This window comes from Suncus etruscus, chromosome 9, assembly GCF_024139225.1.
Source record: "Suncus etruscus isolate mSunEtr1 chromosome 9, mSunEtr1.pri.cur, whole genome shotgun sequence".
NCBI lineage: Eukaryota > Metazoa > Chordata > Mammalia > Eulipotyphla > Soricidae > Suncus > Suncus etruscus.
The window spans coordinates 61,184,333-61,199,027 of NC_064856.1; the positions used below are offsets into that span (position 1 = coordinate 61,184,333).

The 14,695-nt window shown below is 41.9% G+C and overlaps 1 protein-coding gene across 1 annotated transcript in view; it reads right to left on the bottom strand.

Moving 5' to 3' along the window:
• GALNT18 (polypeptide N-acetylgalactosaminyltransferase 18) overlaps positions 1–14,695 on the bottom strand; it is a 345,921-nt gene that overhangs the window by 104,831 nt on the left and 226,395 nt on the right. The window lies entirely within an intron of this gene.

Sequence of the window (14,695 nt, forward strand, 5' to 3'; positions counted from 1 at the left end):
CTAGAAATGCCCATGCCATGTGCCCCATTATGGCTTAAACACAAACCACATATATCCCAGCACCTACCTGGTTCTCGGTCACACTCCTTCATTATCCCAATCTGCACATACCCATTCAGGCTGGGACCCACCAAACAAGGAGCTCCACTGGGTGTAAGAAAACCCGAGACCTCAGAGCTAAGGAGCCAGCAACCAGCATTGTAATTCTGCCTTTCCAGTGAGATCTGGAACTTGTATCTGAGTTGGTTCTTTCTTTCAAATTATTTAAATGAACACAGTTATTCTAGGATCTTCCCTGCTTTCCTCCCCTTGATTATTATTGTTGTTGTCATAACAGCTGGGGTCTCATGCGTGCCTGACTGTGGCACTCATGTCATCAGTTGTGGCATCTGTCAACATGGTATTTCAGCCACAAGTCACTGAGGGCTGCACTCTTTGGTTGTGGATGGTGATCACAAACACGATAGCTGGTGGTGGCACCGCTGGGATTTGTGGTAATACTCATAAACATTCTTGCTTGGGTTTGCACTGCTTGGCTGTGATGTGTGCACATTTTTTAAAAAATGTTTATCTTTGCCCATTTTCTTTGAGATATTATGAAACTATTTAGGGTAGTTTCAGGTATACATCAATCCAACACCACACCCTCCATCAGAATGGTCACTATCCTCTTCCAATGTCCTAGACAATCTTCCCCACCCCTATATTCACCCCAGGGAAGTGTTTATGTCTGTTGCATTTGGCTATTGGTTATTACTAATATTCCACGCAAGGAAGAAATCATTCTGCATCTGTCCCTCGACTAATTCCACTCTGGATGATACTCTACAGATCTATCCATATAGTGGAAAATTGCATGGTTTTATCTTTTCACATAGTCATTTTTCTTGAGCACTTGGGTTGTTTATACAGTTTGACAATTATGAATACTACTGCAATGAACATAGGGACACAAGTATCTTTTAAAAAGAGTGTTTGGGGGGCCATTGGAATAGATGCCAAAAAATTGAACTACCAGATTGGAAGGAAGCTCAATTCTAAGAGTCCATATTGGTTTTTTTTTTTAAGTTTAACCATTTGATGTTCTCAAGAGCCATGGATGAGGGTTCTTTTACCCCCCACCATCCTTGCCAGCACTGATTGTTTCTGTCCTGTGTAATGTGTGCTATTCTCACTGGTGTGAGGTGAGTTCTCACTGTTTTGATTCTGTGCATATATTTTTAGTTATGGAGTTCATGGAGTTTGTATATTTTATTGTGGTGCTCACACCAACTTGGCACTGATGCAGCTGAAAATCAATTTTATGCAAGGGTTCAGGTAGCACAGTGGGTAGGACTGTGGTTGGTGCACAAAGTGGTACTGAGAGTTGAGATGTGACCTTAAACTTGCATAGCTGGTGTCTAAGCCACTGAGCACAGACCCCTACCCCTAAGCAGGTTCTTGATGTCCATGGGGTGATCAAATAGAGTGAATGTATTTCAAATGAAGGAAAGAAAGTAAGTGGGGCTTGAGTGTTCAGGGGATGGACTGGTATGGGACTGAATTGTGGCAAAACTCAAAAGATATATTGAAGTAACTCCTTATAGAGGATCAGGAATATGACCTTCTTTGAAAGTAGGTTCTTTCAGATTAAAAAATAGGTGATAAAGCCCTAATCTAATATTAGTGCTATTCTTGTGATAAGAAAACATTCAGATATAGAGAAGATACTCCTAGAAGCAAAATTATGTGAGGAGAGAATAAAGAGATGGAAAATACCCTCTTACTAGATTAGGAGCTCTTGAGTTTACCAGACAAAAGTTAAGAGAGAGGCCTGCCAGCACCCTGATTTATTAACTTCTAGAGCTGTGAGCTAATCAATGTTTTGTTGTTCTAAGCCACACATTTGTGGTACTTTGTATTTTGTAGTCCAGGGAAACTAAGCAGGCTGTTAGGAGGATTAAATGAGATTAATAGGTGTGAAAAGCACAAAGAAGACAGTGGATGCTCAAAGGGGAAAAAATTAAAAATAAACGAGTAATCTTGTTCCTTCCCTTTTCACAGTTTCCATCCTATTGGGAGGGAACTTGACTATTTCAGGAATGGGAGGCTTCATCTCAAGTGAACAAATCCCTCCATACACTCCAGCCTAGGACCACCTCCCCCTTCTCTGCCATGCTCCAAGTTATGAGGGCTCCAAGCAATAAGGACTGGGGATCAAGGAGACTTAGTCCTGGGCAAAGGCCTGGAAGGATATGGTGCCAACTACTATAAGAATTAAATCCTTCAGTTAGACATTGGTTGTCATCTTTGCACACAATACTGCTCGACAAATAAATTTGGATGAGCTCTTATAAAGAAAAGTGGAGGGGAAAAGATTCAAACATCAGAGGAAATACTGATTCAAGCAGACTTTCAAAATTCTTCACAACTAACTCTGAACTCTGGGAATTTGTAGGAATGTGTCCAAAGTTGCAGAGCAAGCTCTCTTAGGAGTGCAATTTAGTTATCATGTTGATTGTTTTTCAATCTGTTCATTTTTCTCTGACTCTTTTAAATTATGTATCCTAAAATTAGTCTAACATGTCTGGGGGATAAACTGTACCATGCAGAATATCCTCCTTTAATCTAGAAGCTCTGCCTTATTAAACTGGTATAAGGTCACATTAATCTTTTTTCACATTGATTCAAATTAAGCTTAATGATAACATATCCCTATCAGTGTCATTCCACCACCATATCATGTATATGTATATATGGAGTTGTGGGGGGGCACTGCCTGCCCACACCAACTTTAAAGAATGGGATCTCACACTTCTGACCTCCTACCATTTTTAAAACAAACAAACCACTTATTTATTTATTTATTTATTTATTTATTTATTTATTTTGGCTTTTGGGCCACATATGGCAGTGCTCATGGGCTACTCCTGGCTCTGTGCTCAGAAATCACCCCAAGCAGGCTCGGGGGACCAACGGGATGCTGGAAATAGAATCCAGGTCCATACCAGGTTGGCCATGTGCAAGGGAAATGCCCTACCACTGTGCTATCACTCCAGCCCCATGCCCTCCTACCTTTAAGTACCACTTCTCTGGATGCCAAAATGCTTTTCTCCAGATTATTTTTTATCCTGTGTCTTTGTTATCAAGCCCTTCCACCTTTCCAGCTTTTGTGAAAGCCTTTGTTGTCACATAAATCATCCTTTTCAATCACATAACCCTGGCTAGAGCCAGGGCCAGCTCAGCTGTCAGAGGGTCTGTCTTGTTCCCTTGTTGAGAAAACACTGGCTCCGTCGGGCTGCCACTCACACTGTGTCACATCATACAGCTGATGTAGAGACACCCTGGCAGCCACACACCACAGGATACTGAGCTGCATTGTTTGACCACATCCAGAGCCCATTCAAGTAGGAAGGATTGAACATGCCTCACATTTTCTGTGTCTTCAAACAGTGTTGCATAACACCTCTGACAGCATTCACTGCTTCAGCACTCCCAAGGTCTGCCTTGTACACCTCCATTTATGAACATGTTAAATTGAGTTCATAAAGCCTGGCATTGGGACTTTTGAGGGTAGCAGTACTATAGTAGTGCATGTGAGCTGGGTTAGTATTCACAACCTGACATTCAGTCTCCCCACCCTTCAAGTAAGTCCCTGCCTAGGTGACCAAGAAACTGAGGAGTGGAAGTGAGAGGACCAGGCACAATGGCCACTGAAACACCCCCTTGACACTGACTCTTGGAATTTATATCCCACATTACATGTATGCATGCAAAGTTGGATTAGCAGCACCATGGCAGGAGGCAGCAGGTGGAAGCCCATGCAGTTGCATGGGGAGGATCTGAGGAGGCCTGCTTTAGTATTTGCTTTCACTCTCTTGCTGCCTGCCTGAAGCTATGAAGTTGGAGTCAACCTCCTTCAGGAAGAGAGGTCCAGGGAGTCCCAGTCACTCACTCACTCAGTTGAAGCCCCAGGCATGTGTGGGAGTCTTGGATGCCTATTTGTTACCAACTGACTGCAAACACATGGGAAGCCCCGCTGACACTTCAAGGAGTCAATAAGCTGCCCTGAATGCAAGCTCTGAGCCAGGGGATGGCTGCTGTCAGCACTGACTTCAGATGTGTTTTGCTCATATCAAGAATAATGAAACAGACGCTACAGTGCTGAGGGAGGGGTGAGGCAAGATGAGAGTGTGAGAGCTGGATCCACAGGAAATGAAATGAAGTCAGGCACAGAGGAGCTAGCCTAAAAGGGAGAAGGCAGTGTGCTGAACAGGCTTTACTTCTAAGAGCAACTCCTCTCTTTGAACTCGGTAGCTGTGTTACCGATAAACTAGAAGAAAGGCTTCTGACAGATCATTTAGCACAAATTTCCATTTTTAGCAGCTGCAGACCAAATATTTGTGACTGATTAGAAGAGAGGATTCCCTTGGCCCTAACCAAACAAGTGCTATCAAAATAATTTTTTAAGGCCTGAGTAAGAGATTCAGTTTAGGTAAAGCTCTTTACATGATTAGATTCTGATATTTTCCTTCCATTTTCATCAGTTGCCAAAGCAAGAAAGAAATATCTCAAAAATACTTCTGTGGGAACAGATAGATAGTACAGGGAGTACAGCACCTGACTTGCATAAAGCCAACTCAAGTAAAATCTCCAATACCACATATGGGCCCTTGGGCCCTGCCAGATGTGACCCCTGAGTACAGAGCCAGGACTAAGCCCTGTTCATATCCAGGTGTGGCCCCAAAACAAAAATGTAAATAAACACTTTAGCATTTTCTAGAAACCTTAAATCAAGGATAATGCCTTCGGGTACTATAATAATATACAGATATTTGATGAATTCCTTTCAGAGCATAGCTCAAAAAGTGGTTTTCTTCATAAAAATACATAGCCTATCCAAATTTTCTGTTTGTCATGGGCCTTAGAAAGCTCAGAAACAAATACAATTAATAATCAATCACAGGGTCCCATCCGCATTTCTAGATTTCTATATTTGCTATGGCTTTGGGTTTCAAGTTTTAGTCCAAAAATTGCTTTGTCTTTTAACCTGTGTGTTTCTATGGAATCCACCTTTAACCACATTTTAAAAAATCACTTTTAATAAATTGTCTCAGCAGGTAGGACAGGAATATAACTGCAGAGAGAAGGGGAAGGCTGTATTTCCTGTCTGTTTCAATGTGCTGGGGAAAGAGGAGGTAGGGAGTCTGCTCTCTGTGACTTTGCCAGATTTAGAATCAATGGCAGAGTTGTCCGTCGCCTGTGTGGACAGAGAAATACAATTTGCACCTGGCATGGGGCCAGGTGTCATCCTGCTGGTGTTGCTCCTCCATCCCTCTCCTACTGTCCACAAATCCCAGCTTTGCTGACATCTAGATGGCCTCAGTAAATCAGCGCCCAGAGCAGAGCTGATGAAACACCATTCGCCTCTTCTTAGAGAGGTCACCAGCCACACTCCAACCTCCCCAGGTGAGGCTCCCCCGCGGAGCCAGCCAGCACAGGCTTTTTCTTTGTCTCACTCACTCCTGTAGATCTCAATGCCATCAGAAACACAAAATTCACCCACCTGCTCAAACAGACTCCATACCACACTGCTTATACTGCTTCCATAAAAAAGCAATTAGCTTCATGGGGTCACCCCCAAAATAACAACTGCAACCCAATCAGAAAAGACCTGGTACTAAAGGTTGTTAATCTGATTTAAATACCTAAGCAGATACTCTTTATCTTGCTGAGAAAAGAAAAGAAAGGATAAGAAAATCGATGCTTGATGGGAGTTTCTGTTTTCAGAAGGGAACTACAAGAGATCCTTGCAAAGAAGCATGCTCAGGTTGGCAGGGATGGTGCAGCCTTCTCTCTACTCTGTGCTCTTGAATGTCTGCAATACAATGACCATAAAGCAGGGGAGAGAAGGGAGAGGAAGCCAATTTGTTCATTCATTCATTCATTCATCCATTCAGCTAATGATAAGCATGTATTCTCTTCCTGCTACTGGTCTAGCTGTTTCCAGCCCAGCTGTGGTTGTTCTACAGTGAGTTAAGGTGTGCTATTCCACTGAGAGGGAGATGAGGAAAGGAGAATAAATGTGTGTGTGGGGAGAGAGAAGCTGATTTTTGAGTTATTTTGGGGGGGTATCACAGCATTTAGTATCATTAATGGAAATCCAGAGGTGCAGGGGTTGAAGATTTCAGGGAAAACCCATTAGTCTGTGATTGTCTGTCCACCCAGTGAGTCTCAGAAGCAGTTCCATCACACTCCCACCCTGAGGTTGACAAAGACTGGAGAGTTGGGGCTTTCACCATGGAGATGGTGTCTTTGGATAAGGATGGTGCTCATCATCCTTCAGGATTCAGCTTTCTACAAGAAAGAATGATGTGATGCAATTCAAACTGTTGCTTGTGCCAAGCATGAGAAAAGTGACCAATTTTTCATTTAGGATAAAGACCCTATTTTGGAAACCTCAGTAGGTACTCCTTCTTGCAGAGTTCTCAAGCTCTAGGACTGGATTTACTCAGAGACCTATTTCTTGGACTTGTAAAGCATTCCTGTTTAGGGGACCCAGCTAACATAGAGGAGTTTCTCCCTTTACAAGATAAAGCACACTGACTTGCCTCCTGGGGCGATGGCCTGAGAACTCCCAAATGACTGACACTCAGGAGGGCCTGCCCAGGGCATCATACTCCAGACTGTGGGATACCTTGCCCACTTCTCCTGGAAACTTAACATACTGCCAACCCTGCCTTTGGGCTTTCTCTGACCATCTGTGAGCACTCAGCCTGGCCTGGAAGTTATAATACACAGATATATGTCTCACAGTAAAAACTGGGAGAGATACCTTAAGGCCTGGGTTCAGTGGTATCTTTGAATTCATTTTAAAGCTTTGGATCCTGGAAATAGTACAGTGGACAGAGTATTTGCCTTGCATATGGCCAATCCAGTTTCTATGTCCACATAGAGCGCTGAGCACTGCTTCATGTGCCCCCCAAATAAACAAACAAACAATGAAACAAACAAAAATAACAAGAAAGAAAGGAAGGAAGGATGGATCAATGAAATTTTAGTACTAAACCACATTACCCCAGAATGGGGTCTTATTTAGAAATAAGTTCACTGGAGAACAGTTCAGATGAGTTCATTGTGAAGTAGGGTTGTCTCTCATCTGATATGATGTGTTCTCATAAGAATAACACATAAACAGAGATGTATGGGGAGGTAGTAAGCAAAGTGGTAACAAAGGTAGACCCAGAGATGCAACTTCAATCCAAGGAGAAAGGTCTAGGGCAGATAGACCACCCAGCCTAGCCTCAGAAACCAACATGACCTTGGACATTCATGTCCCAGTTGAGATTCCTTTGTCATAGAAGCTGTAGGAAATAGAAATATTCTCTTTCCTTTGGTAGGACAATACAAAGGCAGATGGCTCCTAGGAATCTGACCTGGGATAACATGAGAAATAGTTCCTGATACTTAGAGTATTTGCTTTCTTTTCTTCCCAGTTTCATGCCTCCCTCACTTACCAATATCCCTTGGAGTATCTATTATGCACACGTCTTAGCTTCAATGTCTGTCCAGGCACACATTGTCTAAGACACTACAGTTCATACCAGCAGTTTCCTTCTTGCCAGCTAGTCACAAGCATGTGAATTTTCATTTCTTGATCTATGTACCTATATGTGTATGCATATGCTAATGACATACATATGCACATATGCTGCATGTGCATATGGATGTATTTATTTATGGATGTACTTACAGTTAGGCCTATGTATATGTTGTTTCCTTTTTTGTTGTTTTTTGGGGCCACACCCAGTGGTGCTCAGAGGTTACTCCTGGCTCTGCACTCAGAAATTGCTCTTGGCTCAGGGACCATATGATATGCTAAGGATCAAGCCCAGGTCTGTCCTGGGTCAGCTGCTTGCAAGGCAAATGTCCTACCACTGTACTACCACTCCAGCCCCTGTTGTTTTAATCTATCCCCAAACCTCTATTAATCATTTAATGTTAGTAAAAGAAATAATTAAAATCATATACTAATCATTTACAAAGTGTTTTGCATATATTATTCCACTAATTCCTTTTCGCCACCCTATGAGTTATTATGAACCTTTTATTTGGAATATGAACATGTTAAGATCCAACGTGGCACAGTTAGTGGCAGAATCAGGGTTTTATTCCCATGGACTATCTTAGCATTTTTCTCTTCCTGTCAACACAATACGATGTCCTGAAGCTGAAAAGTCATCCCACAAAAGAACAGCTTACTGAGAACACAGGCTCTGGGGCACCACCCCAAAAAGTCCAGGTAGGTTCAGGATGGGACTAGAGATGCTACAGCTGATAAAAAAAAAAAAAGAAAGAAACACAACTCTCTGGGAACTTCTGTAGGGCAGACAAGCTTGGTAGAGATGGCATCAAACAAGATGCACAAGGAACTTCCTCAACAGAGGCTTCAGGCAAAGTCTGAAAGAAGCTTTCCAGCTCTATGCCCAGATCATTTTTCTTTCAAACCTTTGGACTCTATCATTTTTCCTCCCTTTACGACCCAAGCTATCTCTCTATCATCCCTGCATTGCCCATACTTCATGCCCCTAGAATTTCATTTTTCTGCCAGATTACCTTTAACTCTCAGGCTTTGGACTGTGTATGCCCTATGACTACTCAGCTGACCTCTGCCTTTTACTCCCTATGAGCACCCAGAAGATTTCAGGTCATCTCTGCCCTCCTTTAGTTGAGAACTGCCCCCAAAGCACAGCCTGATTAGGGTTGCCAGGGAGGGGAGTGTGAACACCACCATTGAAAAGTGCTAATAACTGCTGGTCTCTGAGGGCACTAATTTAAAGATGAAAAGCACAGCACATTTTTGTTTATTCCTCTCAGAGTGAATAGTAGCTGATCTTCCTCAGATCAGAAGATTAACTAGCTTTTCTCTAAAGCCATTTAGGGCTATTGAAACACAAATGATATGTCAACATGCTTTCAAAGAGAGGTTACTCCTTAGAATGTACCAGTTGTCAAAGGTGGCTGATCACGTAAGTAATGATAAGTAAATATTAATGGAGCTGAACCCCAACCCTCCAGGAATGCCAAGGGAAGTGCTCTGGATTCTGATGGTCCTGATGCATGATGGTGAGCAGGGCTCCATATAGTTGTGGTCCCAGAAAATAAGCCCCAGTTGGGCCCCCAAACCCCTGAGCAGTTTGGTTTCCTGCACTCTTCCTCACTGTAAGATCACTCCAGACAAGCTTTCACAGCCCAGGCAATTTACAAATGCCCTTCTCATCATTTATTCTTCTGTCCAATACACTTAACAGCGGCCCTGCTGTCCAGTTCCTTTAATAGCTGCACTTCCTCAAAGTCAATTGATCTTGAAGTAGATTTGCAATGGCCTTAAATGGTTCTCCTTACTCAGGGCTTGGGAAAAATTCCACCATGGCATCCACAGAAGGCATATAAAGTAGAGCCACAGAAGTTAGGCAGAGGACAACAGTCTTCCTCAAAAACTCCAAGCAAAAATTCAGTTCTAGTGTTATAGCAGGCACAGAAGCACAGGTTCTTTTTTTCAAACAATCAGATTTGAAAGCAAGGAACAGGAGAGCAAATGGCCAAGTTCAGTAAAGGATTTTACTTAGGAAAAGATGAAAAAAGGGAAAAGAATGTAGGGAAGCTCCCAAAATATGGGGGGAGTCTCCTAAAGTAGAATTCCAGAGAAAGGCTATACATTCTTTTTAACGAAGATGAGTGGATGAGCATTCCTTTATTATGTTTTAAGAATGTGGGCCATTACAAATAGGGGAGAGGATGCTGATATGATTACTTTCTGGAGTCTGGTCAACAGGGTTTTGATCATCCTCAGGCACTGATTGGTCTCATCCTCTCATCTTCATGACAATCTGTGCTGGTAGTTTTTTGCTTAGAACTATATATCTAATTGCTCTCTGGCTGTGTCCCTTTTGGGTAGGTTACGTGGAATCCCCTAACAGTCATCTGTTCATGGGATTCTTCTATCATGTCAGAACTGGGAGTCAATAATCACAGAAAACATGGAAACATACATAAATGCAATCCTCACTCTGTGTGTGTTTGTGTGCATGTATGTGTGTATGTGTTGTGGGTAGGTTGGGTTGGAGATGTCTACAAAGGCAGCTTCTCAAACAGTCACACTGTTCTGCTTAAAAATGATCTATCTTGGGGCTGAAGAGATAGCATGGAGGTAAGGCATTTGCCTTTCATGCAGAAGGTCATTGGTTCGAATCCTGACATCCCATATGGTTCCCTGAGCCTTCCAGGAGTGATTTCTGAGCATGGAGCCAGGAGTAACCCATGAGCGCTGCTGGATGTAACCCAAAAACCAAAAAAAAAAAAAAAAAAAAAGACCTATCTCGGGACCAGAGAGATAGCACAGTGGTAGGGCATTTGCCTTGCAAGCAGCCAACCCAGGACCAGCTGTGGTTTGAAACCTGGGATCCCATATGGTCCCCTGAGCCTGTCAGGGGCGATTTCTGAGTGCAGAGCCATAGCAACCCCTGAGTGTCACCAGGTGTGAACCCCCCCAAATAAGTTATCTTCTAAGATACTGCAGCCATACGTAGGCATCTTCCTCCCCTCCAAAAAAAAAACACATTTATTTGTAGCATTGCATACAGAAGCCAAATGTCAAAGACAGATAAATGTGAAAAATATACACAATGGAATACTATACACTCATGAGAAAGAGTAAAATAATCCAGTCTGTTGTAATTTGAATGGAACTGGAGGGCAGCATATTAAGTGAAATAAGTCAGAGGGAGAGGGACAAACCAATGATCTCATTTACCTGTCATATACATAAAAACAAGAAAAGAGAATGGTGAAATGGTGGGAAACCCTTGTCCTTGGATTTTAGAACTAAGAATGCAAAAGGGAGGCTAGGGAGGTACATAATAAAGTGGACTAGAGATGACATAGGGACACTGATTGAGGGTTTTGGGCCTTTTGGTGATGGGTGACGAGGTAATTATACACATCAAAACCATAAGCATAAACACTATTGTAAGCCCATGAACTAACTATAGTAATGTTTTTTTAAATGAGTCTGCTAAGGTCATATGGCAGGGAATGGGAAGCACTGCAAGACATTGATGAAGAGATGCTGATATTGGTAGTGGGGATGCAGTTGATATATTTTATGACTGAAACTTCATTACTAATTGAAATACAAATCATAATGCCTAGAGATCAACAAGAAAAGATTCCATATCCTGCAACAAAATGATGAGAACTAGTTTCTGCCACAGATGACTGGGCAGATGATGTAAAAATGATGTACTCTACAATTGGGAGTAGGGATGTCTTGGATGCCAATCTCCTTTTTTCTCTTTTTGTTAATCTCCCTCAAAAAATTGACAACTTCCACAAATCTAATTTTGAGAGCATTTCTCAATATTTGTTCTGTGTGGTTCAAAAGCTCTTGTGATAACTGATGGAAAGAAGAAAAAAAGAGTTGCCCCCATTAGCTCACAATGGCTCAAATAAATTAGGCACACTGACTCTTGTATCTAGGTAGAAAGGCTAAAGTTCTGTGAACACTTTCCCTACTTATTACCAACTGGGCACTTTGGCTCAGCATTTATAGCAATCCATCTTGTTCCTGAGTCATCATTAAGCAAGTGTATATTGAGTATTGAAGAAGTAGCATACATTACTCTAAATTTTCCTCTTATTGAAATGGCACTTCCACTTTACAAACAATGATATTTATTGCTAATGCTTATTTATTTTGTGCTTACCAGGTGCCAGGTACCATTATCTTCTCACTTCATAAATGGCTCAGTCAACCTCTCAGCCAGCACAATGAGCCTGGGGGCAGGGAGCATTCTGATCCCCATTCTGTATGCAAGCACCTTGGAGCACAAAGAGGTAAGGAGTTTGCTCAGGGTCCTCAAATGAGGAAAGGTTGTGTTGGGTCTGAGCCACTCCACATCAGTCTATGTTCTTAGTCCCACATTATATTATCTTCACATGAAAATGAAGAAAAGTCAAGATTTAGTCAGACTTTAAATGACAAAGGCCAAACATCATGCTCTATAAGAAATGAGCAGATATAAAAATGAGCAGAAATTCCAACTCAGATTTGTCCGACTCTGAAGTCTCTTTTCTACCACTTGTCAAAGGGCCCACGAATCACAAGTCTCAACAGCATTCTAAGATCACTGATTTATTTCTGGAAGAAAAGTCCTTTGACAACTCTGTAGCCTAGAACCCAGGGGAAGGAATTAGACTGTCAAACTCAACTTTCTTTTGACTGGCAAGTGATTGAGTATTCACATGTAAAATCTTGTTTTCCTGAGACAAAAAAAAACAAAAAAACAAAAACAAAAACAAAAACAAAGAAAATCTGAGAAAGCAAGACCAAGAAAACAAGGCTGAGAACTTGAGGTTTGGAGGCGTTTCCTAGAGAGCTTGATGCACCATATTAGGAGGCAAGTACTGTTCTGTCCAGGAAGTCTAAGATTGCACCAAACAAAAGTTTGCCTGAACAGCTTTGGGTGCTAGCCATAGAGTGTCTTTGGAACTCCTGACACTCCAGACTTGCTCAAGGTCAACAGGCTAGAAATCATCACCCCAGGGGCAGGGGGGTTTTGTGGGATTGGTATGTGGGTGGATCACTCCAGTTATTCTTTTATCCAGGAATAGAACTTTCTAGTGGTTCACCATAATTTGAAAAAAAAGAAGAGTAAGAATAATAGACTCATAGAAATCAGCTTTGTTCATAGATTTAAATGGTTTTGGAAAGGATCAGCTTGATTTTGTACTAACAGAGGAACTAGGAGAGGATTTCTATAAAGTAAAGTGGGGAAACTGCCACTGGGCTCTGAAATATTCATGGGGGCATAAAGTGCATCTGTTGCTTTGATGTTTCCACCAGAAGTTCATCATGGTTGGTGAATGAGTCAGTCATAAGCAGACAGAGCGACATGTTCCAGAAGAATTGAGCTCAGGAAAGGGCTATCACTCCAACCCTGCCAATGAACATCTAGTGAGGATCTAGCCAAGAACTCTGAGCCTCAGGAAAGGCTGAAATAGGGCATTTAGCAGCTGGTTAAATGCAAGTATGGAATAAGCTGAGGGTGATTACAAAAAGAGGATCCAAGAGCCCAGATTTCCAGACACTAGAAAAGTATAATGGGCACCAGTATTAAAGAGGCTGACTTGAATTTTGGCACTCTGCTTTCTTTCTGTGCAAGATTGGGAGAGTTTAAAATATTGTCCAATTAAAGAACAAGAAGACTAAAAACCTTATGACCAAAAGCCCGAGAATTTTTAAGTAAAAAATTACAATATTTTAAATCCTTAACACATGTGATTCTAAAATTCTAACTGCCTTCAACCTGCCATCCTATGGCATCAGCTTCTGTAGGTGTTCCTATGCCAGATCTTCCCTCAAATACATCAAAGCCATTAATACTAGAGTTAATATCTCTGATAGTGAACTATATCTATCAATATAAGAGCTGTTGATACAAGCTCTGATATATGCTAGGGGAGAACTCTCTGCTTTCTGCTTCTCAGTCTACAAGTTTCCATGATGAAACTTACTTCCCACACTCACCAAGCTCATTGGTGCCTCTAGGCCTTGGCACTACTTGCTCTATCTGCCAGGAACATTATTCCTGCTTCATGTGACTCATTTGAGGTTCTTTATTTAAAAAAAATTTTAAAGATAGACTTTTTATTGATTGATATTTTGTGTTTTACAATACCATTAATAATGGTTCCTCCCTTATATAAACCAACTTGGAACAAAAGAGATGCACATATGTTCACTCTAAGACCATGTGTTGGTGCTACATACATGTGTGCTATCAACTATGCACATTGTGCCCACATGTACATGCTGCCACATCTCCCCTTCTGAAATGTGCACTTTCCTATTTCTTACTTTTACACTGGGTTGTGTACTGGATCTCTGTGTTTAGAGAATCTCTTTCTTTGGAGAAGTCTGTGCTTTCTTAAGTGTGCTGCTGCTCTCTCTCTTTCTCTTTTTCTCTCTTCTTCCTCCTCCTCCTCCCCCTCCTCTTCTTCAGAATTTTCAAATAAAACATGATTACTTACAAAATAGTTTCTCATGCACACAATTTCAATTTCAGCCCCCATGAATACTAAAGCTGAGTGGAATCTAAACCTGTCACCAGATCTACTTTCTTTTTCCAAGGACACCAACAACCTTCCCTCTCCACCTGCCATATCCAACTAAATTGTGTGGATCAATTCTCTCATTACATGGCCCAACTGAGGTTTTTTTAGAAATCCTTCACTGGCAAGTAGACACAAACTGGATGGAGGAAGGAGACTTTTTTCCCCTGGAAAACAGATATGGATACAGGAAACCCTTTTGAGTTCCTGGCAAAGAGGACAGATATCAAGCCCTCAAATTCAAGTCCTGCTGATATAACCTAGGATAGCCTGAGGGAAGAGTCCTATCTCTATCTCCTCAGCTATCAATCAGTGCTCTGTTTCTGAAAATCTCTGCTGTGCTGGCAGGTGCTATGACCAGTGGCCTTGGATAAGCAGATCCAACACTCAAGAGGCAAGGCTGCTTACACACTCACCAAACACCGACAATGTTCATTAGAATGGGAGTCTTGATATGCTTCCCTTCAGCTCAAAGCACACCTACAGCTAATCTTCTCTCCCAGTGAAGTTGAACAATGCAAAAACTCTATGGCACTGCCTGGTC